At 39.5% G+C, this 26,304-nt stretch overlaps 1 protein-coding gene across 1 annotated transcript in view; it reads right to left on the minus strand.

Moving 5' to 3' along the window:
• FAM110B (family with sequence similarity 110 member B) overlaps positions 1-26,304 on the minus strand; it is a 166,476-nt gene that overhangs the window by 95,230 nt on the left and 44,942 nt on the right. Inside the window, exon 2 of the mRNA XM_074985775.1 lies at positions 12,749-12,904. The gene's annotated coding sequence lies outside the window, so the exon portion shown is untranslated. The remainder of the gene's footprint in view (positions 1-12,748; positions 12,905-26,304) is intronic.

Below are 26,304 nucleotides of genomic sequence, written 5' to 3' on the forward strand. Positions count from 1 at the left end.
GGGAGAACCTCTCCCATGAGCTTCAGCTGTCTATGCAGAAGTGCTACAGCAGTGAAGCTGTGTCACACTAGTGTTTTAAAATGTGTAGTGTAAAAAATTCCTACAATGAATGCAGTGCTGGAAGAGAGGAATTCACAATTTCGTCCTCCTAACTGGTTGAGCAATATGCTTCCTGAGATGCTGCAATGAATGAACAGTGGCCCTTCCTGAAAGAGAGTGTGGGGGCTCTAAAGAAGATGGGGAGAGGCTGTTCTCACTAGTGATGGATAGCAGAACAAGGAGCAAAGGTCCTAAGTTACAGAGGGGAGGTGTAGGTCAGATAGTAGGAAAAACTATTTTACCAGGAGGATTGTGAAGCACTGGAATGTGTTACCAAGAGAGGTGGTGGAATCTCCATCCACAGATGTTTTTAAGTCCCAGCTTGACAAAGTTCTGGATGGGATGATTTAGTTAGGGTTGATCCTTCTTTGGGCAGGGGACTGGATGTGACCACCTGCTGAGGTCCTTTCCAGCCATAGGATTCTATAATCTAAAGCAGCAACAGATAAGTGTAAAATCATCCAGGGAAAAATGAACATTTAAGTCCATTAGTTTCAATGGAGCTATACAAGCAGGAAGTTTAGCCATTAATCTGTTTCTTTTGGAGAACTGGGTATTTAATGAAAAATTTGTATAAAGGTAAAAATTGAACATTTACTATCAATCTGATTTTGAATTAATGGGTGACAGAGCTGTCCAAGGACAGAATGTACAAAATTTGTATTTCCTTACAAGCACAAAATACTAAGATTTCACTGTATACAATATAATCACCATAGGCTTTTCTGATAAAATGCAGCATTCACATACTTAAGAATATGGCCTCCAAAACTCAAACACAATCATTTGGAAAATTTTCACTTTGGAGATTTCATACATTCACACTCACATCAGACAGAGAGAAAATTATTGTAGGTTTTTGGGTTTTTTTTTCTTTTGCTATAAGTAGTAAGACTGCAACTGAAATGCAAAGAAATTCAGTGCCAGTAGAGGGAGGCAGCTGCTCTCCAGGCAACACAGCTAACTGTTTGCTGATTCACAGTAGGGAACCAATTGAGTTTGTTTTTGTGGAAGTGAACTCACCCCTCAGCCATTGTGTAAATGTGGCTTTAAATCAAGCTGTAATTAGATTTTGCTGTATTTAACAAAACCCCTCTGTTGCTCTTCTTTCCCAGTCCTAGACAGGAAATAAAAGCATTCATACACAAAAAAGGGTATGTCTCTTCCTTAAGTATGTTCTGGCACACTTAAAATGTAAGTATAGAGGATAAAGCAACTGGCTAGGTTTCTGGGAAGTTTTCTTGATTTTCAAAAAAAAGATCTCCCACCTGGCTATTTAAAATATTAGCCCAAAATTCTGCCTTATTTAGGGTATTGAGGAAGCATTAACAAATCCAACTCTTAATAAAAACTAGTTTGGTTCATAAACTGAATTTACCAGACAAAATACGAATGGAAGGTTTTGGTTTTTTTTTTTTGCAAAAGACGCAAATTAGAACTGCCCCATATTCATTTTGCATGTGTCTTTTCTCCCCTCATTCATTTTAACCATTTCTGTCTTTACAATGCAATTGTACTCCATTCACTGTATACTTTTGCACTTGACTGATATTTATTAAAGTCAAAAATCAGCATCCTTCTCTTTTCAAAATGATTCTACAAAAGCAAAGCACCCTATACTAGGTGTTTTTATTTTGCTTTGGGATTGCTTTACTATCAGCACATAAACAGGGTGCATCACTTTAAGTCTAAGTGATTTAAATTACCAAGCAAGCAACTTAATTATTTAAATCAGTGCATAAAAAACCTTAATTAAAATCATCTATTTAAATTGTGTTTTGTACTCACAATTTTATTTTCTAAACAAAGTTTAAATCTCATTAGTTGGCAATAATTAAAATGTTTATTTACAACTAACTATAGCCTTTAAACTAAATTTCGCTCATCTTGCTAATCAGGAGGATACACTAAATTCAAGCACATTTATTTAATCAATTATATAAACTTCATTTACACTTATTCAGAGTTTTAATTTTTACATTCATAGTGCATTAGAAAATTGTGACAAATGCATTTCTTATTTACCAGAGAATTAAAACAATTTTACTTTGGATTTGTGTCAGCTTACTTGGATGGAAATTTAAATCCAATTAAATTGCATAAAATATATGTTTTATTAAATAGAAGTACCATAAAATTGTGAATACATTAGGAACAAGAATTGCAAAGCATGTTTTGCAATAAAAGATAACTGAACTATTAAAAAAGGAAGCATTATCTGCCGTTAGTGAATTGATATTTTAGATTTTAGAACTAGTAGAGCTCACGCTTTCATCATACCAAGTTTTTATATACAGACTAGAAAAGGAAAAAAACAAGGTTTCCTACTTTTTCATCTCCCCGTTTATTTCTTAACTTTGAATTAGACATTAAAATGAATTGCTGAATAGGCTGAAATGATGAACAAATATAGTCTCTTTGAACCTGCAGAAGAGGCTACTGCTGTCAGAAGTTGGTTTACAACATCAAAAAAGTTGTGTCTACCATTTACTTGTTTGACTTCCTTTAAAATTTGACAGCAAACATGTACATTGTATAAATGCTATATCATATATTTTATGTAAATGTCAAGTTCGTTTAATTTAAATTTGATTATAATGAATTTCAGTCTTTACATAGGTCAGTTTTTTTAAAAAAAATATTTAATTTAAATAAAAATATTACTGCCTTTATCCACCCAGTATGTAAGCAACATCTCAATTATAAGTAACAACCGCTGAAAGTTATGTTACACCCCACTCATGAATAGCAGGTATTGGCATTAATAAAACACTTACCAGAGCTAAAGATTTCAAAGTACTTTACAGAACTGTGTAGTAATTATCCATGTTTTACAGAGGATGAAACTGTGGATAAGGTTAAGTGATCTGTCCAATGGCACATGATCTTCTTTTGGAGTTCATTGCCCTACCTACTGGAACACACTATCTTCACAAGTCAGAATACACAGGTACATGCTCTATATAAAAACGAAAGGGTCCCTTCAGGTAAGAAATTCTAATATCAATACCAATGACTCTTTTAAAAGCAAAAGCCATTGGGTCTTTACAGTTTGCCTACTCTGTGCTTTCAAAACAAATTTATTTAAAAGTGAACATCTAACTGGATATGTCATTGTAACTTCCTCACGAATGTTATAAGTTTTAAGAAAATTGAGGCCATTCCCTATTATTCCAAAGGCGGTCATCTGCTTGAAATTTAGCATGTCTGGATTTTGCTGGTATGTGCTTTCTTTTGGAAACAAGTAAATTTAAATTGAGAATGGAAAACAAATCACAATAATATGTTATAAGTTGCATGGGCTTCAGAGAAGGGTAACTAGAATGATTGAAGGGATGGAAAAAAAACCTCTCTCATTCAGAGAGAGTGAAATGAGTGGGATTACTTACTTTAGACATGAAACAAATAGAGGGGAATAATTAAAAATACAAAAAAAAAACCCCACAACAACGATGAATGATGTAAGAAGGAACATTGAGAGCTTATTTTCCCTCTACAGAAAAATACAAAAGAGGATAGACAAATTAAAAGTGTGATGTTAAAAGTACTTTTCCTCCTTGTACATACCTATATAATTAGACTGGGGAACTCACTGCCACAGAAATTCATGGAAGCCAAAAAACTCTTCAAGACTCAAAAAAAAATTGGGTCCTACATATGCTATGATAATCATAGCTAAAACTTCATAACAGGTATTAAACAATATGGCATGGTGATTACACTAATTTCGAACTAAAAAGACCAGGATGAAATCTTCTATGAACAGAAGATTATCTCACATCTGCTGACTGTGTGGTTACTTTCACCCAACTCTGAAACACTTAGTACTAGCCACTGTTTAAGACGGCATATTGGGATAATAGACAATGGTTAGATCGAACATGGCAATTCCTGTAATACACAGAAAGCTTCTGTTGCAGTTGATGAAGTCAGAAGAAATGAGCTGAACACACATTTCTAAAATTCCCAGACTTAATACACCACAATCCCAAAACACTATTTATCTTTAAGACAAATCCTTACAGGAAATCTAGCATTTGCCATAGCATGCTGGTACATTAAGTGCCGTTATCTTGCTCTGGACACACAAAACATGGATTTTCTTCTTCTTTTGTATGTGTATGGTGCCTACTACAAAGAGGCAACAATGCCAGATTGGGGTTTGTCAATTTGCCTATCCTTGTCAATTACTCAGAGGAAAGTGAAAATAATAAAGCACTCCTATCTAACTGTATAGGTCAGAACTTGAACAGGAACATTCTAAACTAATATCTGTAGGTGAAGGATGAACTATGTTACTCTTATTTTACTTGAGTAACAGCAAGTCTGCATACTGATATTTTGAAACAGATATATTATTAGTCCAAGGAAAAAGTAGTTTTAATGGTTACATTAATGAAAACCCAAGTTTCAAAAGTAGGAAACAATGTAATAGCAACACCTATGCTTGTCAAAGCTAGGACAATAATGACAACCAACAAAAAAAGGTAATATATTTGATCTATGAAAACCAACTAGATTTCAAGTAATATAAAGGCCAAACACACACACTATACTAGCTTACACAAACATTTTACACCAGCTGTACTTTTTGAAGCTTGATTTTCAGTTCATTCTTGGCCAAGGAACTGCTGAACAGTCTCACACCGGAACACTGAACTTGGTTTTATACTCTTCATACTAATGCTGTTCTTCACTTATGTTTTGCCAAGTTTGACTTGCTTGAGAGCATCACCTCTATTTCTCTATTTCTGAATGGCTTTCTGTGTTCCATCTCAAAGCACCAGTTCCTCAAACTGCAGCCCATCTTACGTTCTATAGAGAAATGCTTGCAGCATTAACGCAGAGAATCTTCCGCTTCACAGATTATAAAGAAATGCAGTGTAACTAACATAAGCAAGGCTAGTATCTTTGGCAATACAATCAAAACAGAGTCAGGATCACATTATGAAAAACTAGCAGCAATCCATGGCAAATTACAAATATTCAGTGAGTGAAGAGTGAAAAAGTAAACTGCAATTAACTGTTCTGTAACTGGTGTTTTTCAAGATGTGTTGCTCATGCCCATTCCACATTAGGGGAGCATGCGTGCCACATGCACTGCTGTTGGAAGATTTTCTTTCAGCAGCATCTGTAGAAAAGCAGCTCTGGAGAGGCATCCTAATGACGTGTTATAAGTGGCACTATGTGCTTCCCAAACCTCAGTTCTTATTTTCCAGAAACCCTACAGCACAAAAGAAGGGCAGATCGTGGCACGGGCACGAGCTACACGTCTTGAAGAACACCCATTACAGAATCAGTAACTGTCTTTTATTTTCAAGTACTTGCTCATGTCCACCTCACATTAGGTACCCCTGGAGGCAAGTAGGAGTTCACAGCTGCTTTGACTGTAACACAGCTCTGCCAAACCCAGTGTCATTCTTGCCTTGCTGAACAGTGATCAAGTAGACAGATGCGAACATATGAACTGATGACCCCACTGCAGCTCTACAGATATCTTGGACTGGCAAGTATGTTAAGCATGTTGCTGAAGTCACTTGCGCTCTGGTTGAATGTGCCAAGACAAATGGCAGCAGCAGGACATTTGCTAGCTTGTAACAAATCCATATGAAAGAGACGATCCAGTTGGGAATCCTCTGTGATGAAAGCGGAAGGCCCTTCATCCTATCACCCATGGTGACAAAAGAGGTAGGTTGATTTGCACAAGGGCTTAGTTTGTTGCAGGTAAAAAGCCAAGGCTCTCTGGACATCCAGGGCATGACGACACCTCTCTTCTGCTGTCTTGTGAAGCTTTGGGCAGAACACAGAGTGGACTATGTCTTCGTTTATGTGGAAGAAGAAACTACATTTGGCAGAGAGTTTGGGTGGGATCATAAATGGACTTGACCTTTATGAAATACAGTGTAAGGTGGTTCTGAGGTCAAAGCATTAACCTCCACTACCCGTCTTGCTGATGTCACAGCCCCTAGAAAAGCAACTTCAAAGACAAGTGGGAAAGGTAGCAAAAAGTTAGCGGCTTAAGTGGTAGGCAAGTAAACCTGGAGAGGACCAGGATGAGATCTCACAGCAGCATAGGGTCTCATACCTGTGGAGAGTGTCATTCGAGACCCTTCAGGACCCGGATGGTCATATTATGAGAGAACATCATCTATCCCTGAATTAGCCGGTAGAACACAAAGACCACCACAGGTGTACTCTGATGGATCAATTCGCCAGACACCAGTTTCAGAGCTATAGTTCTCGGGCAGACTGCACTAGAGAGCACAAGGGGGAAAAATGTTACTGTCCAACAACCCCCAACAGGGGAAGCTCATCCACTAGGCCAGGTAAATTCGTCTCGCAGAAGGTCTCCTGCTTCCCAGGAGCACCTGGCTGGATCTCTTCTGAGCATGTATGCTCCCCCAGGCTCAGCCATGAAGCATCCATGCCAAGATTTGCAGAGACTCGAGACTGGAGTTTAGGAGCCCAGCATGGTCCTGTGACAGGAAGTCCAGACAGTAGGAAAGGGGTCAGGGAGGCCCCACTGCAATGTTCATAAGCATACTGAATGCTGGTGGGGCAACTTTGGGGCAATCATGATAACCTGTGTCTCTAAGTCTCTAACTAAGATCCCTCTAGAGCTTTACTAGGACCCAGCTGATGAAGGGCATCAGTTGGAACAGGTGCATCAAGTCCTCAGACCACAACAAGAGAAAAGCATTGGAGAGGGAGCCCTTCTCCAGTCTCTGTCATGAACAAAACCAACAATACTTGCCTTGGGCCATATTTTGCCCACTCCTGTGCTACAGCTTGTGGGACATAAGTCTTGATCCAAGAGATACTAGTCCAAGACTCCTACTAGTGAATGTTAGTATCATAGGAACATATAAAGGTAGGGCTGGAAAGGACACCAATAGGTCACCTAGTACTCAGGTAGGACAAAGTATACCTACACCTTCCCTGACAGATGTTTTTCTAACCTCTTCTTAAAAAACTTCCAGTAACAGGGATTGCACAACCACTCTTAGAAGCCAGTTCCAGAGTGTACCCATCCTTACAGCTGGAAGGCTTTTTCCCTATATCTAACCTAATCATGCATGCAGCAGATTACGTCTATTATTTCTTGTCCTATCGTTAAGTGGACCCAGTGAACAATGCATGACTGTCTCCTGTATTTCAGCATTTAACATATTTGAAGACAATTATCAGGTCCCCACTCAATCATCTTCTCTCAAGACTAAACATATCTAGTTCTTTTAGCTTTTTCTCTGAGGTCAGGTGTTCAGACCTTTTATCATTTTTGTCTCTTTCTTCTGGACTCTCTCCCATTTGGTCACGTCTTTCTTTATGTTCATGTAATGCTGTAGGTGCCATGGACTGAGTGCGGGTAGGGAACAAAGAAGAAGCAGAGGCTTCAGCCAGAGCTGAAGAAGGATCAGGGACCATAGCAATGGGTAGTGTACAAACATAGAACTAGGGCGATTGTTATCCTATAACATCTTGCCCATCCCACTCTCCTTAAGTGAGAAAGGTGTCTCATTTAAAAAAAAAAAAAGGCTGAGAACTATGGACACATAAGACAGTGGCCTGCTGCAACAGTCCACCATCTAAATACAGAGACATTACTCAAATGTTTAGTCTGAATCTCTAAAAATAAATCCACTGAAGATGATGTTGTCTTAAAAATAAAGACATAAAATTTGGCACAATATGAAAACCAGCTATGTCAGCTTTACTTTACAGGATAAATAGCTCTATTGTAAGAACCAACCGGATTTAGCAAAAATTGCATTGCTGCATTTGACCTTCTTAAGCATGTGGGGAGGAACATTAGATAGTCAAGCCTATTTACCATGTCTGAACCTATCTCTGCAGAATGGAAAAGGCATGCTAACCCTTAATTCTCCTCTTAAATGAAGGCTTATCTTTCAAATGTAAAACAAAGGCATTTTTTTCTCTACATAAATGTATTTTAAAGTGAAGCTCCATCAAACTACTGTTGGTGGAAACAGAGTGATTGCTTTTGTCAAGACCCCCCACCATGGCTAAATGTTTTGAACACTTCTGATTCATGAAACACTGAAGTCACAAAATGTATTATTTTATTATTTATTATTTTAAAACCATAAACAGCCTGAAATTTGCTAGAATGACATTTCAATGCATACTTAGTAGAAAGCAGTGTAAAGCAATGAATAAAAGCCCACCCTATAATATCTCAGAAACAAAGTGATGATTAAAGAAATCATAGGTATCAGTTTTGGTTTGCAGTACAAAAGTTTACTTTTGAACATAGCTGGAACTCAGCCAGCTCCCATGACAGCACCTTCAAGCTGAATTGAGATTTCTATGGGAGAAAAGACATAATAAATCTATTTCAACAGTTTTGTGTAATTCTTTTGGTTGGCTTTAGAAGGTAAATTAAATGTTTTCCATTACTATGGTAAAGAAACTATACAGTTTTGTTTTCATTTCAAATAATATCTCCAGTTACGGAACACTTTAGCTAGCATGTGGCAAGAGCTACATATTTAATATTTTTAAAGCCTGCAATTCATGCTTATGTGAAAACAGATGTGTACACTGCACCGTTCCCAGGACTATGGATGCTTTTCTTTTTCTTTTTTTATATAGGCTGTTGATTTTTTGAACTTTTCAGTTAAATAATGAAGGAAATTGAAGCAAAAGCCAGCACTCCCTTTGGGGGCATGGGGAGGGGAGAAACATCAGAAAAATCAAAAGCACATGAGTAAAGCTGTGGAACAATGAAAAATGAAGTATGGTTTTGAAAAGCAATAAGCATAATATCACTTGAGGCAACACGTGAAATTGCCTTGATCAATTATTCATGCAATTTATAGCGACAGTTACAGTTGCATCAGTAGAGGGAAAATAAACTAGGGCAAACACAGTCTTCGTAATTATGAAGTGTGCCCTTGATTTTCACTGGAACATTTGGTAACTCTTTCATGCCATGTGTTTCTGGTTAGTAATACCACCCTCTTTTCCCACCAAAAAAGGGAACAAATTGATTTACTGGAAATAGTAATAGCGTTCAGAACAATGTTTCAATCCCACACTCCCTCAATTATTGATAGCTTCGGATACCTTAAACTTTGTACATGAATCACAAAACCTCCTTTAAGTATTACCCATTGATCACTATGGAATTATTTGATACTTTTTTAAGAAGACTGTACTTCCTCATTATTCTAATAGTGTAAAATCTGACTTTTTAAATACTATTTAAAAGGGATACTATCAACCCAAACATTACATTTCCACCTCAAAATTTTGTCCCTACCGTAGATACCAGCAATCCCCTGAATTAACAGGATGTGAAATATTACAGAAGAAAATATTTTTTTCAGTTTGTTCATTTTCTGTATTTGACAGTTCTGGTATCAGAGTCAGTTTTGCTGTTTTGTTCATGGTGTACAATTTTTCCTGATCCCTGCCAAACTGATGCTTACCAGCAATCAGCTGCACAGATGAATCTTAATGGACAACATGCAAAGAGAAAGGTAAAGTAGAATGAGACAAGGAGGACGGGAATGTATTTGAGGTGTTGCTCTCAGGTATGGCTGAAAGACCCATTCAGGGCCTTTTGGGCAGGGTTCTTGGGTGAAATCCTAGCTATACCGAAGTCAACAGGAGTTTTACTTTGACTTCCCTGAAGGTAGGCCTTCACACCAGGTCTTTGAAAGTGTTTTTATAAGCTTAGTCCAGGTCCAGGGTTGGGATACATATTAGTAAAACTGCTGAACAGAAACACACTTTTTGCAATCAGTCCTAAAAGGAATTCTTAAAACACTTGACCACTTCCTACTTAAAAGGTGTTCAATTAGGAAAAAAATGTTATTGTATTTTGGAGCAGTCTTTTTAAAAATTGGAAGTTTGCAGCTCTTTCATCTTTATGTTCTGCACAAATTTCTTCACCTTCCTCATCAGCTGTTCCTAGAGCCATTCAACCAACTTCTACAGGTAAATAAGCTCTACCAGTGCATCACCATGCTCTCATTTAGCATAGAATAGAAATATGGTGAAAGTCCTGTCTACGCTACATGATAAAACTGTTTTTTAGTCAAGTTCCATGAACCCTGAAGTACTGCTATAGAATCACTGAATCATAAGGTTGGAAGACACCTCAGGAGGCCATCGAGTCCAACCCCCTGCTGAAAGCAGAACCAATCTCAACTAAATTATGTCAACCAGGGCTTTAAAGACCTCTAGGAAAGGAGATTCTACCACCTCCCTAGGTAACTCATTCCAGAGCTTCACCACTCTTCCAGTGAAATAACTTCTCCTAGTATCCAAACTAGATCTCCCCTACTGTAACTTAAGGCCACTGCTCTTTGTTCTGTCCTCTGTCACCCCGGAGAACAGCCTCTCCTCATCCTCTTTGGAACCCCTCACCCCCTCTTCAGATAATTGAAGGCTGCTATCAAATCCCCACTCACTCTTCTCTTCTGTTGACTAAATAAGCCTAAATCCTTCAGCCTCTCCTCATCAGTCATGTGCTCCAGCCCCCTAATCATTTGTGTTGCCCTCTGCTTAACTCTCTCCAGTATGTCCACATCTTTTCTGTAATGGGGGCCCCAGAACTGGATGCAAAATTCCAGATGTGGCCTCACCAGTGCCAGATAAAGGGTAATAATCACTTCCGTAGATCTGCTGGCAATGCTCCTACTAATGTACTGCAATATATTGTTAGCCTTTTTGGCTATAAGGACACACTGTTGGCTCACATCCAGTTTCTCATTCACTGCAATCCCCAGGTCCTTTTCTGCAGAATGCTGCTGAGCCAGCTGGTTCCCAGCCTGCAGCAGTCCTTGGGATTCCTCCATCCTAAGTGCAGGACTTTGCACTTGTACTTGTCAAACCTCAGCAAATTTCTTTGGGTCCAACTTTCCAATTTGTGTAGGTCTCCCTGGACCCTGTCCCTACCCTCCAATGTATCATCCTCTCCCCCTATCCTAGTGTCATCTTCAATCTTGCTGAGGGTGAAATCCATCCCCTCATCCAGGTCACTTATAATGATGCTGAGCAAAACTGATCCCAGAACTGATCCTTGTGGTACTCTTCTTGAGACCAGCCACCAATCAGATATAGTGTCAAGTATCAGAGGGGTAGCCGTGTTAGTCTGGATTTGTAAAAGCAACAAGGGGTCCTGTGGCACCTTATAGACTAACACAAATGTATGAGCATCTGACGAAGTGGGTCTTTGCCCACAAAAGCTTATGCTCATACATTTCTGTTAGTCTATAAGGTGCCACAGACCCCTCGTTCCAATCAGACATAGAGCTGTTCATTATTACTCATGGAGCCCCACAATTTAAACAGGTTTCTACTCACCTTACAGTCCATTTATCCAAGCCATACTTGTTTAACTTGTTGTCAAGGATATGGTGGGAAATCACATGAAAAGCTTTGGTAAAGTCAAGGTATATTATGTCCACCTCCTCTCCCATCTCCTAAAACCCAATTACCTTGTCATAGAAGGCAATCAGTTTGGTCAGGCATAATTTGCCTCTGGTGAATCCATGTTGACTATTCCTGACGACTTTCCTCTCCTCTAAGTGCTTCAGAATGGATTCCTTGAGGATCTTCTCCACAATTTTCTGCAAAGTGAGGTGAACTGACCAGTCTATAGTTGCCCAGATTCTCCTTCCCTTTTTTAAAGATGGGCACGACATTTGTTTTCTTCTAATCACCCAGGACCTCCCTCAATTCCCCCACGTTTTCAAAGATGATGGTCAATTGCTCTGCAATCACATCAGCCAATTCTCTTGGCACTCTCAGAGGCATTTGAGCTGACCCCATGGATATGTGTATGTCCAGCTTTTCTAAATAGGGTTCTCAACCTGTTCTGTCTCCTCTGAGAACTGCCCACCTCATTTCCATACTGTGGTGCCTAGTGTAGCACTCTGGGAACTGACCTTATTTTTGAATACAGAGGCAAAAAAAGCATTGAGTACTTCAGCTTTTTTTCACGTCATCTGTCACTAGGTTCCCTCCCTTATTCATTAAGGATTTGACACTGTCCCTGATCAGCCATTGATTGCTAACATTCCTGTAGAAGCCTCTCTCTAAAGCCTAAAAAAAGTTTTAAGGAAAGGTTTCTACAGGCATTTTCAATAAATTAGTACAACTACTAGGATTGCAGGTCATACTTCTTATTTTCCAGCCTTTAGCTTTTAGAAACATTTATTCAATTAATTAACTTGATACTAAGAAGTAATTATTATACTGATAAACAGAAATTCTCTATATGGAAATCTTAGTCTATCGCTTTTGCTAGTAACTTAATATTTTTGTATTTTCTGGTCACCTGAGAAACTAGTCCTGAATCATGCAATTAAAGTTTGGCACATATTTAAAAAGAGAACACACCACGGACATCTCAAAGCAGGCTGCTCCCCAGTGGATTTAGATTTGTGAAAATTAAATAGTGGCAATCTCTTTCAGCTCTAGAAAGAACTTTTCCCAGTTTCAAATTAAAATATACAGTCTGTATCTGTCATATTTTTCTATGATACCATTAATACTTGGCTGACACAATACTCAGCATAAGATAAATAGATGCAAATCACGTGTATACATTGAATGCACAACAAACACCCTTACCTTGCAAACCTTAGCATCGTAATCTGAAAAATAAATGTCTTACCTGCATATAAGATTTCTGACCATTGGCTATGCCACTCTGAATAAAACTGAGTTTCTTGCATTAGTCTCAAGTTTTTAAATGGAACGAGGGACTGTTCATATCACTATTGGAGGTGGTGCTCTTCATCCAGGAATTCCAGAAGATTCCTTGCAAGGCCTAGAAACACAGCAAAAGTGAAGGATATTTAGTTGATAGTGGTAGGTCTCAGAACCACATTTTGGATCTGAATTGAAAATAGATACAATATCAAAACCACAAGCTGAAACGAAAAGAGAACAGATGCTAAACAAGAAAAAATATACTGGCACTCTTTTGGAAGCAGGGGAGAGGATGGAAAATGAGGGGGGAAGGAGGTAGTTGGTGGCTTATGCAAGCTATGAAATTAGTTGCAATATACTAGATCTGCTAAATTGAGCATCCTAATCCTTAGCAAAGAAAATATACTTTCAAATTATGGGGTGGCTTAATAAAACACTGGTCTCATTGGGAATTGCATTTAAACATGCTTTGGGAACATGAGAGGGCAGTAGGGTGAAATTGTGGCCACAGTGAAGACAGTAGAAGTTATGTCAGGATTTCACCCCAGGAATCACAACCCCTTAAGGCCTGTAGTCTTATGAAGAACATATGTCTTATCATTGAATGCTATCCCGAATGCTACCCCTGTACTGTTATGAAATAAGCAGCATTCTGTTTGGAGAGGAAATGTGGGACTATCCATCAAATTACTCTATCACAATTGATGGAGGAGGCAAAGGCAGATTGATTACTAACCCTCCTTGCTACCGTGCCATTAACAGCCACCTTTGTAAAGCATAACGTACAAAATCATTACTGATTTGAATGTGTCACTGCATGGATTAACCTCTATAATGACAGTTCTGCTTTACATTCTAGTTTGACCTTCGTTACCACTAGAGATAATGGACTCATGCTCTGTAACACAAAAAAGGCAAAAAGAAGAGTTCAGCAATGAATTCCCATTGATATCATGCATATATTTCAATCCTGTACATTTATTCAAATTGTTGGTATTGCAGAAGCTTTAACCTTATGGAGCTTGTTCAGAACTTGATCCTGATTTAAAAAAAAAGACACAAGTCTGCAATTAAGTTTGTCACCTTTCTTTGACTGTGAGCTGAGCACCATCGTAAGTTCTTAAAACATGTTTCTAGGCAAAGCTAACTACATGGCCTACCCATACCCAACATTTTCCACTATAAGACCCTGCTTTCAGTTACTTATACCTTTTCCAAACTTAATAAGAACATAAGAATCATCATACAAAAGCAGTCAACGTGGATTCACCAAAGGCAAGTCCTGCCTCACCAATCTGATTAGCTTCTATTATGAGGTAACTGGCTCTGTGAACATGGGGAAGTCAGTAGACGTGATATACCTTGACTTCAGTAAAGCTTTTGATACAGTCTCCCACAACATTCTTGCCCATAAGTTAAGGAAGTAAGGATTGGATACATGGACTATAAGATGGATAGAAAGCTGGCTTGATGGCTGGGACCAATGGCTAGTGGTCAATGGCTCAATATCTGGATGGCGCTCAGTTTCAAGTGGAGTGCCCCAAGTCTCAGGTCTGGGGCCAGTGTTGTTCAACATCTTTATTAATGACCCGGATGAGAGACTGGATTGTACCCTCAGCAAGTTTGCAGATGGCACCAAACTACGGGAGAGGTAGATACACTGAAGGGTAGAGTGACCTGAACAAACTGCCGGATTGGGTCAAAAGAAATCTCATACAGTTCAACAAGAAGTGTAGAGTCCTGCACTTGGGACAGAAGAATCCAAGCACTGTTACATGATGGGGACCAACTGGCTAAGCAGCAATACCGCAAAAAGGGACTTAAGGATTATGGTGGATGAAAGGCTGGATATGAGTAAACAGTGTGCCCTTCTAGCTAAGAAAGCCAATGGCATATTGGGGTGCATTAGGAAGAGCATTTCAAGCAGATCTAGATAAGTGGTTGTTCCCCTCTATTCGGCACTGGTGAGACCACATCTGGAGTGTTGTGTCCAGTTTTGGGACTCGCAATATAGAAAGGATGTGGATGTGCTGAAGCAGGTTCAGACGAGGGCAACGAAAATGATTAAGGGGCTGGAGCACATGACCTATGAGGAGAGGCTGAGGGATTTGGGCTTATTTAGTTTGCAGAAGAGAAGACTGAGGGGTGATTTAATAGAAGCCTTCAACTTCCTGAAGGGTTGCTCTAAAAGGGATGGAGAGAAACTGTTCTCAGTGGTGAAAGACAGCAGAAAAAGGGGTACTGTTCTGAAGTTACAGAAGGAGGGGAGTAGGTTGGATATTAGGAAAAACTACTTCACCAGGAGGGTGGTGAAGCACTGGAATGTGTTGCCTAGACAGGTGGTGGATTCTCCTGCCCCGGAGGTTTTTAAGTCCCAGCTTGATGTAATCATGGCTGGGATGACTTAGTTGGGGTTCATCCTGCTTGGGGCAGGGGGCTGGACTCAATAACCTCTTGAGGTCCCTTCCAGCTTTATGACTCTATGATACTGGGTCAGACCAAAGGTCCGTCTAAGCCCAGTATCCTCTCCTTCAACAGTGGCCAATGCCAGATGCCCCAGAGGGAGGGAACAGAACAGGAAATTATCAGGTGATCACTCTCCTGTCATCCACTTCCAGCTCTGACAAACAGAGGTCAGGGATATCATCCCTACCCATCCTGGCTAATAACCACTGGTTACTTAATTTTTGAAGCCTGTTAAAAGTCCTGGTCTTCAGAACATCCTCCGGCAAGGAGCTCCACAGACCTACCATGCATGTGTGTGAAGAAAAGCTTCCTTTTGTTAATTTTAAACCTGCTATCCACTGATTAACTTCATCTATTCAGGCTAAAATTTCTGCAGCAGATGTATGCCTCCAGCTGAACTTTTATAGAAAACTTCAGCCAAAATACGTCAGCTGTTGCTGAGATCCAGACTACAGATAGATTGTTTTGCACATTTTAAAAATTCTGGCAAGCTTTCAACAAATTATCCTATACCATATGTCCCCAACCAGAGGAGAAAAGGAGACAAGGGAAGGAGACTGGGACCAGTCCTGGTGGGGAAAGATATTGGGAGACCAGGAACCGATGGGGTGAAAGAAAGGAGGTGGTGAGATAGATCTCATGAGAAGACAAGGTGTGGGGGCAAAAGTGGAACTGGCTGGGCAAAGAGAAGAAAAGGAACTGACACGTGGATGAGCTGGGGGAAGAATACTAAAATTAACGAAAAAGCCCAGAAAAGGAGCAGCCTTCATTCTGACACTCACCAACTTTTAAGTGCTGCAGTCTGTAACATTAATAGAATACTTCTAATGTACACTTGCGTGTGTAGCATTAGAGAAGCTGTACGTGGTCATGTAATTGAATACTATCAGAAAGCATAAGCAAAAAGGAACCAAAAAAACAATACACGTGATGTATTACAATACAAACACAAAATACATATAACAGTTGGCAACTTTGTTTGACTCTGTCTACCCATAAAGTTTCCCACTAACTCAGCTGGCATGAAAGTGAAGTACTTAAAAGATTCTTCGTGTGTGCACTTCGTCACTTGCATCTTTTCAGTATGAAGCTATGTGTCAAAAGTTCTTATAAAAAGCTGGTTGAAATCTTCTCCTGCAGTCAGCATTCCTGTTCAAAGGAGCAATTAGTCAGTATTTCTAAATGTTCATCCTCCCGCCTACTCTTGAACCAGAGGGTTTTTCGTAGATGGCAGTATTTACTTCACTTTACTAGTGAAGTCGTGATGCAGCACATCAGAAATTAATTACTGCTATGACTATAAATTGGGAGACTGAAATTGCTTGGTTCAGAAAATTGTTGATGGTATAGAACCTTTCACCTCTAGGTCATAAGGCAAACTCAGAGCAACTCAGCAGTGACAGAATCTTTCAATTGCCAAAGAATAATGTGAAATCACTTAGTGATGAACATGGGCAACCATTACAAAGCTCAGAATTACTACTGGTGGAATCAGGAGCCACTAGAGAGACAAACCATGGAAGGTGTAAGATACTTATTTCCTAAACTGCTGGTACGGCCGATATTTTCTTTTTTCATTTAAAATAAAGATGCAAAATGTTTCTAGCCCTTCAGGTATGATGATAACCTTATGCCTGTGAATCAGTGCAGAACTGTCTCTCTGTTTTCAAACACCCTGAAGTATTACCTCTAAGTCCATAATTTCGCAAGTGCTGAGCAACTTTCCCTCCTATTAATTTCAAGGGGACCTGATGGTTTGGGCCCCTCACATGCACTGTGGTCAACTCCTACTCATCTTAAATCAGTAAGTGACATGTGGGGATCCTAATTTTCACATTCTCTTGCTTAACGTCAGATATCTAATTCACAGAATCTGAGACATTAAAGCCAGAAGGGACCCACAGATCATCTACTCTAATTTCCTATGCATGACAGGCCACCAGCACGATCTAATATCTGCATATTAAACTCAACAACTAAAATTAGACCAAAGCACTACAGCCCCAATATGCTAGACTACTAAGTGAAATGGGAAGAAAACAGGAAGGAGCAATCCACACCAATGCTCAAAGGAAATGATTAAGTAAGATTATACCCAAATAATCAAGGCAAGTGACCGATCCACTACACAGAAAAGCAAAAATAACCCAAGGTTACTGCCAGTCTGACCTGGGGAGAAATTGCCCACGGATGGCACACAGGTAGATGGTGGATATGTGAGAAAGAACCCTATAGTGAAACACTTGTGAGATCTAACACTCAATGCCACTTCAGAGCCTCAGTGACTCCCATCCAGTGTTCCATTTCCATCACAGCCACCACTGTACCCTTATTTCAAGCCTCAGGTACTATGATTAGATTTGCCTTACACTGTGTCATAATTCACATTGTAAAAATAGCTGTGCTTTTCTGCAGATATGTAAGCAAGTAAGTTTATAAGCAAAAGCATGTGCCAAAATAATTACGTTTAAATAGGCTTTACTGAATATTGTCAGAAGTAGATTTCTGAATTTGTAATGATAAATTTTTACTCTAGAAACCTGATTTTCCAGTTACAATATACACCCATGTGCCCAGTCAAAATAGGAGGAATTTCAAATACTGAAATCTCACAAACCACAGGCTACCTATGGACATTATTTGTTAAGTATCACGAGGAAAAGATTCATTTCAGAAAATATGCAAAGAGAAAAAGAAGCAACATTTGTCTGATATGAATATATTATGAGTTCTCCACACTTAGCCAATAAACTCAGCCAAAGAGACTGGGTCTTAAGAGCAGATATTGCTGACATCCAGGGTGGATAATAATTGATTTCTTTTTTAAAAATAGACTAATAAAATTGAATTTTTATTTAAAGCAGATTTGACTTTTTAAGCATCAATAAAATACTAAATGTCCCACTGAAAAATAATAGTTACAATTAACTCTCATTACAAACATGCTACACATACATTTAACAGTCTCATACATATGCCTTTAGTCTATCCAGCCTAACTACTAGATCTCACTTTTTGGTTTTCAATTTCTGTCTCTCAGCAGATTAAAAAGTAACGTGCAAAGAAAGAGAAAAGCTGGAGTGGACTGATTTTGTTCTGTGCTTATGTGGTGGTGGATTTTTGGCCAAACACAGCAGAATTAGTTAAAACGAGAGACAGAGAGACAATATATAGGAAAGTATGGGGGCAGCATAGAAAGGAACAGTGGAGTGGACTGGAAAGAAAAAAAAAGAAAGTCAGCACACACGCCGCTTCCTATTCCCCCACTTTTCCCACAGAACAACTATCAGTGTCTTGGAGTAAGAGACACCTTATCAGGGACTATTTTGAAGAAATTTGTTCACTGGGTAAAAAAGGAAAATAAGTCAAGTATAAGAAGGGCAATAAGATTCAGTGCCAAGCTGCAAAAAATGAAACAGCAGAAGGAAAACTACTTTGTGGGAGAAAATGGTATAGATGAAGATGTGAATATGGCTGAGTGGATCAACTGGTTAGTAACAAATTCATTTTGTAATGCGTCATTTTTCAAGACTTTCTCTTTGCCTTTTAGCGTAAGTGTGATTTGACAAGTAAATTCTAAAGCTGTTTGTTGTGTTGGATGTTGCTAGAAAAAAAGTTTGCCTTAAATAAGCCTTATGGCTTGTTTAATTAATTAGGTTTAGAATCTAATCCTTTCAGCTTTCCCTGACATGCTTCACACTCAATACAAGAGGATTGCCAATTACTCCCAAGACTGGCATAGCTGTAGGTTTTTCTTTGTTGATGTTCCTGTAACTTGTGTATTTTTATGACAGGGTTGTTAACCCTAAGACAACCCCTTTTACATCAGGGAGAGATGATCCAAATTTGTCTGGTCTCTACCCTTTGACCTGTCCAATCTGGGTGACCCTTCCAGGAGCTCCAGCTCTACCTCCCACTGGCCTAGCTCTCCAGGTGCTTGAGACACACAAGCAATCTCATTATGACAAAGAAAATGCAAAAGAGGAAGACCTCAAAAACATGGAGAAGGTCTACTGAGATTAAAGGACAACAACTGGGGTACTCCTGGAGCCAGCTAGAAGTTTTGTCCCAAGACAGAGAGAAGTGGAAGAGACTTGTACACAACCTTTGCTCCATGTGGAGTACAAGAGTAAAGTAGTAGTAGTAGAACAATCCAATCACTCAACTATGCAACACAAAAAACTGCAGTAAGAGAAATCTAGGAGTTGCCAGTTGCCACTGAGTATCCTTTTCTCATTTTACACTACATAATACGTGCCCATTATTTTGAAATAACAGGGCCATTGACTATTCCCCATTTTATCAAAATAACTCAGTCCTTCTCAGGAAATTCTACACTTGTTTTCTCAAAAAAGAGAAGTAACTGCATTCAACAGGGCTTACTCAAAAATTAAGTTCACATCAAGCCCAGCTAGTCTTTGCTTTTCTGGTAACTCGTTTTAAATCAAATATCAGAGAGATAGCCATGTTAGTTTGAATCCACAAAAACAACAAAAAAATCCTGTGGCACATTATAGTCTAACAGATCTATCAGAGCATAAGCTTTTGTGGGCAAAGACCCACTTTGTCAGATGCAAAATGACAAAGTGTGTCTTTGCCCACGAAATTTTATGCTCCGACGTATCTGTTAGTCTATAAGGTGCCACAGGACCTCTAGTTGTTTTAAAGCAATGATTTTTTTTTTTTGCTTTGGTGATTTAAATCAATTATTTAAAATTGCCTTGATTTAAATCAATCCACCCTGATGTTGTCAGACACTTGTGTTGAAAATCCCACTTGCAGGGTTATATTAGAGATTAAATTTGAGGTGTTCTGTGGAATTGCTGGTATTGTTTCTGTTATTTCAAACAGTGTCAAAGGGTGCCAAGAATAGCGTATGGATGCTTTTTTAAATGTGGTTATAAATCACAAGGAATAAATAAGGCATGATACAAGTGTTATTATTTAGGATTGCATTCTATTATACTTATGTAGGTATTTTACAATTTGAGGTACTGTGCTATTTTAGTTCTGTTTGGTGGAATAACTGAAGAAAATCTACTTATTTTTGAGGTTGAACAGAAAAACACTTTTACAATTCAATACAAAATTTTATTTTGTTATTGAAAATTAACAAATTTTAAATAAAAGTCACTGAAATAATACACTAAAGTGGAAAACTCATCTGTCTTAAAACTGGAGCCACTTCTCTTCCTTCTACACCCTGAGGCTGACTGGAGAAGGACAGCAGAAATTGGCTGATTCAAGTAACCACACAGCCCACCCACGCTTCACCAGAAGTGTGCACCTCATGTACCATAAATGTAGCCACTGTACCTATTCCAGTATTGCCTGTGCAGATGAAAGAAGTTCATGTATACTCTATAGGTGTCTTCAGACTCAGTCAAAATTTTAGTATGATCAATACTTACAGCACAGCAAGAGACTCTACAGCAGGCATCAAGCAGAGAAGTGGTCAAAAATGGTAATTTTGACTTATTAAAAGTAAACTGAATAAAACTATCAAATATCAAAAGCTTTGTCCAGCTTTACAAATCACATTTTGCTTTCCTTGGCTGTTGAAATAAGACCTCTTGGCCTTCTATTTCTCCTGCTAGATAGAGCTGACAGGTGCTGCTGAGGCTAAGTGATGTACGCATTGTAACTCCTGCCTCAGTATTAGGTGCTGCTGACATCATCAACTTGTATAGGAAAGAGAGATCTCTACATTAAGCGAGGATGATTAAATTAATCTTTATATATGTATACTTGTAACAGTCAAAGGACACTGTCTTTTATGAGTGGGAACTACAGGACATTTAGTTCTCACTTAAAGAAAGGATCTTAGATTCCATCCCTGGGAGCCCAGTATATCATCTGCACAGCTTCTAACATATAATTATGTAACCCCTTTCTCTGAACATATCAATAGCTCTCTTGCCATTGAGAAGTCTCAGGACATTCCTTTCAAATAGAAACATGGTGTTTTCCTCGTTTGACATTTTCTGCCCTCTTTTCACTTTCTTGTTTGTGAAGACAATGCAGCTGTAAGGTGAGAAAAAAATGCCCAAGGTAATTTTGAAGCATAATTCCTTATCCTAAGAACACAAAAGCCCCTGTCTAAACCTTCAAACAAAACTGATCTGTGCTGAGGGGTTATACCTATTAAAGAAATAAATTAATCTGCATATTTAATAGCAGAAGATGAAAGATTTGATAAAATACTACCTTGCTGTCACTGGAGGAAAATGGAAAATACAGGAAGAAATATTAGTCTACTTTTAACTGTAATTAGACAGCCAAAGGCTTACCGGCCACATTCAGTTAAACGTAAGAACCCCTCTGTGCTAAGATAAATCTGAATACCTTCTGCTACTGGAAAAAAAAACAAAAACAAAAACAAAAACAACTAGGACTCCTTGCTATCCTTGGGGGGACAGAAATAATTTAACAAAGCAGATAAGGTGTAGGAGGTCCCAGTTTGTGAAACAACTAGAAATAAGGCACCATTCGCCAATCAGTCTACTGAAGGTGTACTCCAAATTTTGAGAGAGGAGAATCATTGCTCTTCTAAATCCATAAATTATTAAATCTCTAATCAGCAAAACCCAGATTCAAGTTTTGAATTAAGAAGGCACAGTGAATTAAGAGCGTGTGACGTTCTTAAAACACCGGAAGTTTTGTTTATAATTTAAGGGCCTATTTTACCTTATGGCAGTAATTTCTCATCCAGTCTCTGGAAATTTATTCAATATATGCAGAACACATCCAGAGATATAGATTAAACCCATGAAAAGATTCAGAAATTAAATATATAAAAGGTCAGAAAATGCAGACGGTAGGTTCCCCACAATGAATTCTAACTCAGCAACACAGTATGTTGTACAGGTTGAACCTCTCTAGTCTGTCACTTTCTCATCTTGCAATAATCATAATCTGGCATGATAAATGGTTGCCTGGCTAATTAAAATCATGGTGTGCCAAGTTTCCCATGGTTCCATGAAGTTTGCTTATAGCCATCAGTCCCAGCTCTCAGATTTCTGTGCTGTTATTTAGCTGTAATTTACCCCTAAAATGTCTTCTAACAGCCCAGTAAGCAGTGGAAGTGTCGGTAATGCTGCTAGAGAACACTGACGTCCCGTGGTCTGGCAAATTTTCTTGTTTGGTGCCAGACAAGAGAGGTTCAATCTGTATTTTACCTGGCCTATATTGTTAATTTCTGCTTTCTATGAATACTTAGCACAAAGTGGCAGAACGGGAATCAACTTCTGAATTTCATGACTTCTGAACAGCCAAAAAAAATTGTCTTTGGATAAAAATGAGAAATAAATGTTTGGGAAAATTATGAGCAACTGACATGAGGAGGTTTGCTGTAATACCAATCAAAGTCTAATTAAAATAATAATAATAATCATCATCATCCATGGGCTCAGTGCCCACTGGTCTCCAATGCCTCTCATTATTTCCCTCCTCCTTTCCCTGTCCAACGTGGAGTGGCTTAGTTTCTGTAGACTAGCTCCACACCCATCTACTATATCATCTACCCATTCTCTGTGGGATCTGTCTTTCCCCGTCGAGCCACCCATCATGCTGAATATTGGGGTGTTGATTTTTTGTTCATCATTCATTCTGCAAATATGCCTGAATAGTTGTAACTTGCAGTGTTTAAGATTCTGCAGTAGGTTATCTTTCAGCTGTATCTTTCTATATAATTCCTCACTGGTGACCTTCTGCATCCATCCTATTCTCAGGATCATTCCATAACAACTCCTCTTGAATGCCAATATTCTTCTCTTCAAATCTTTTATCATCACCCATGTCTCACATCCGTACAACATGTTGCTGAACACACATTTTCAAGACACACAGCTTCATTCCTAAGCTAATCGCTTTGCTTCTCCTGATCTTATCCATAGCCTTCAAACTCTCTCTTGCTTTTGCTGTATACTGGTGACATTTCTGAATGGACACATGTTACAGTAGGGATTTAAAATAAAGAGACGGCCACTTAAGTCATTAGAGTTGTAACAACTCCCTCTAAATTCTAAATTACTGAGATGCCCATGTTTACTGTTCAAATGTCTCCCTGCTCCCAATTAGGCAGGACCCCAAAAATCAGAGTTTAAATCTGAAATTAAATTTAGGGAAATTAGGGGATAGTGTAACTTTAAAAAAAAGTCCACTTTTTCTCTTCACTTGAAAAATAAAAGATAAGTATATAGGTACATATACATATGTGTTCAGGATGAATTAATTTTGTTTTCCTGCTTTCCTTTACTAAGGAGATGTAGCTTATATAACTCTGATTTAAAAATATTAAGTATTCTTCCTGCAATCTGTACCTATGTCTTCTTAGTCCATACAGGTTGTTTGTTTTGAACTTTCCATACAAGGACTTTCTTATGGAAAGATTTCATGTCTGACTGTAGGTTCAGGGCTGTTATTGGTGTAAGGTCTCCACCACATTTGTAGTACTCTCTTTCATTTGGTCTGCCCAAACAGTGTGTTTTACTTATAAAGAATTTAGCCCTGCATTTGTATCCATTACACATTAACCACCAAGTGTATGTTGGAAGTATATACATTTTTGTAGTCAGGGTGTCCTATGCACTGCTGTACTTTGTGTCAGTGAGCATACAATCATTTATAAAAGTACATCGGGCAAAATATTGTACTAGGCCTTACGCAAACAAAAATGAGCAGTTGACCTTGTAAAGTTCCATTTTAAAAGAAAAGGGCAGAATACGTTTCTTTTAATACGCTTTGACTGAAAATCTAACACAGCTGTTTGCATGCATCTGATCTTTCATTAGAAATCATTTTCTACATGTACAACTTCATACCTATGTGAGCGGTACGTATTTCTATGCACATCTTAGAAAACTAGGTAACTGTTTACTTACAAATGAACTTAGATTATAAAAAATGAGGAAAACAATGTGCAGAAGGCAGCAGGGATATTCCACTTGCTATACTCTGCTACATCTTACCAATATTTGATTTTTGTTTTTATCTTTTTTAATTACATGCAGTTTACGTATAGCTACAGGAGGGACATGGCATCTGGCTGAATTTGTATCAACTTCTCTCGAAAAATAAAACCAGTGGGCCAGCATGAACTCAGTGTTCTGTGGTGAAGGAAAGCAGTCTGAATTACTGCTGGCAAGACATCTGCATCACACAGGATACTTCAATACATCATCATTTATCTCTGTCTTATTTAAACTTATACTTCACCACTACCACTTGGGGGTCCTCTTTGATAGCTTGTTGTAAAGCTTCATAGCACTACTTATACATAAAACAATCATATTTAATATATGACCATTTGTGATCTAGAAGCCATTCACAAACACAGAAATACACACTAAATCTTTTTATTTACTAAGGAGAAAGGAACAGTAGATGGAAGACATCAAAATATAATGTAGACATTTGTGTTTGTTTTGTATCCTGACCTTTAGGCATATAGGGCAGAAAAAGAAAGGTTACTCACCGTAGTAACGGTGGTTCTTCGAGATGTGTCCTCGTGGGTGCTCCACATTAGGTGTCGGGCTCTCCCGGCGCCGCAGATCGGATCCTCCAAGCAGTTTCTGCCGGACCGCGCATGCGCCGGTGCGCGCTGCTCCCTTGCGTGCTCCTGGCCACATGCGCGATCCGGTCCCCGCCAGTTCCTTGACCAACCGCCTCGGATGCTCCTGCAAAACACTAAACAGAGATCCGAAGCAGGGAGGATGGGCGGGTAGTGGAGCACCCACGGGGACACATCTCAAAGAACCACCGTTACTACGGTGAGTAATCTTTCTTTCTTCTTCGAGCGTCCCTGTGGGTGCTCCACATTAGGTGACTACCCAGCAGTAATCCAAGATAGCAGGTGGGTAATCGGATTATGTGCAGCTTGTCCCCGAGAGGACCGCTGTCGAGAGACGGGTATCCTCTTGGAATACCCTGTGAAGGGCGTAATGTTTGGCGAAGGTGTCATAGGATGACCAGGTCGCCGCTCTGCAAATGTCTTTTAGCGCAACGCCCTTGAAAAAGGCTGTTGGTGCCGCCACCGCCCTAGTGGAATGAGCCCTGGGCGTGGCCAGTAAAGGAGTCTTTTTGAGTTCGTAGCACATTTTTATGCAGGATACGATGTGCTTCGAGATTCTCTGCGAAGAGAGACCTTCTCCTTTCAATTTGGGAGCGAGAGAGACTAGGAGTCTATCCGTTTTCCGGAAGGACTTGGTCCTGTCCATATAGAAGGCTAGCGTCCTCCTCACGTCCAGGAGGTGTAGGCGCGCCTCTTTGTTAGAGTTATGAGGCTTTGGATAAAACGAGGGTAAAACAATAGGTTCGTTAATGTGAAACTCAGAAGAAACTTTAGGAACAAAGGCTGGATGCAGCCGTATGGTTACCGCCTCCTTGGAAAAAACAGTGCAGGGTGGCGTTGCCATAACTGCCGCAAGCTCGCTCACCCTGCGAGCTGATGTGATTGCAAGAAGAAAGGTCGTCTTTATCATAAGGAGGCGGAGGGAAACCGTGGCCAAAGGCTCGAACGGTGGTCACGTTAGCACATTAAGCACCAGGTCCAAGTTCCACAAAGGTGGAAGCGGTTTCCGAGGGGGGTATAGGTTTACCAACCCTTTGAGGAACCTGGTAACCATGGGATGGGCGAACACCGTGTGCCTTTCCTCTTCGTGTCTGAACGCCGAAATGGCGGCAAGGTGGACCTTTAACGAGGATAGTGAGAGTCCTCCTCTCTTGAGGTCCAGTAAATACTCTAATATTACAGGTATAGGCACCGAAAGGGGGGCTAGTTGTTTGGTAGAACACCATGCCGTGAAGCGAGCCCATTTCTGCTTGTAGGTCTTCCTGCGCGGTCTGGCAGAAACCGCTTGGAAGATCCGATCTGCGGCGCCGGGCGAGCCCGACACCTAATGTGGAGCACCCACGGGGACACTCGAAGAAGAACAATTAGTTATACACTATGGCTATGTCTACACGGGCAGCCTCTGTCAGCGGATGTCACTGTTGGCGGAGTTTCCTTGGCAAAACAACAGTCAACAGATTGCAACTAGATGTAAGTAAACT

The sequence above is a fragment of the Carettochelys insculpta genome, chromosome 2 (assembly GCF_033958435.1).
Source record: "Carettochelys insculpta isolate YL-2023 chromosome 2, ASM3395843v1, whole genome shotgun sequence".
In the NCBI taxonomy this organism is placed as follows: domain Eukaryota; kingdom Metazoa; phylum Chordata; order Testudines; family Carettochelyidae; genus Carettochelys; species Carettochelys insculpta.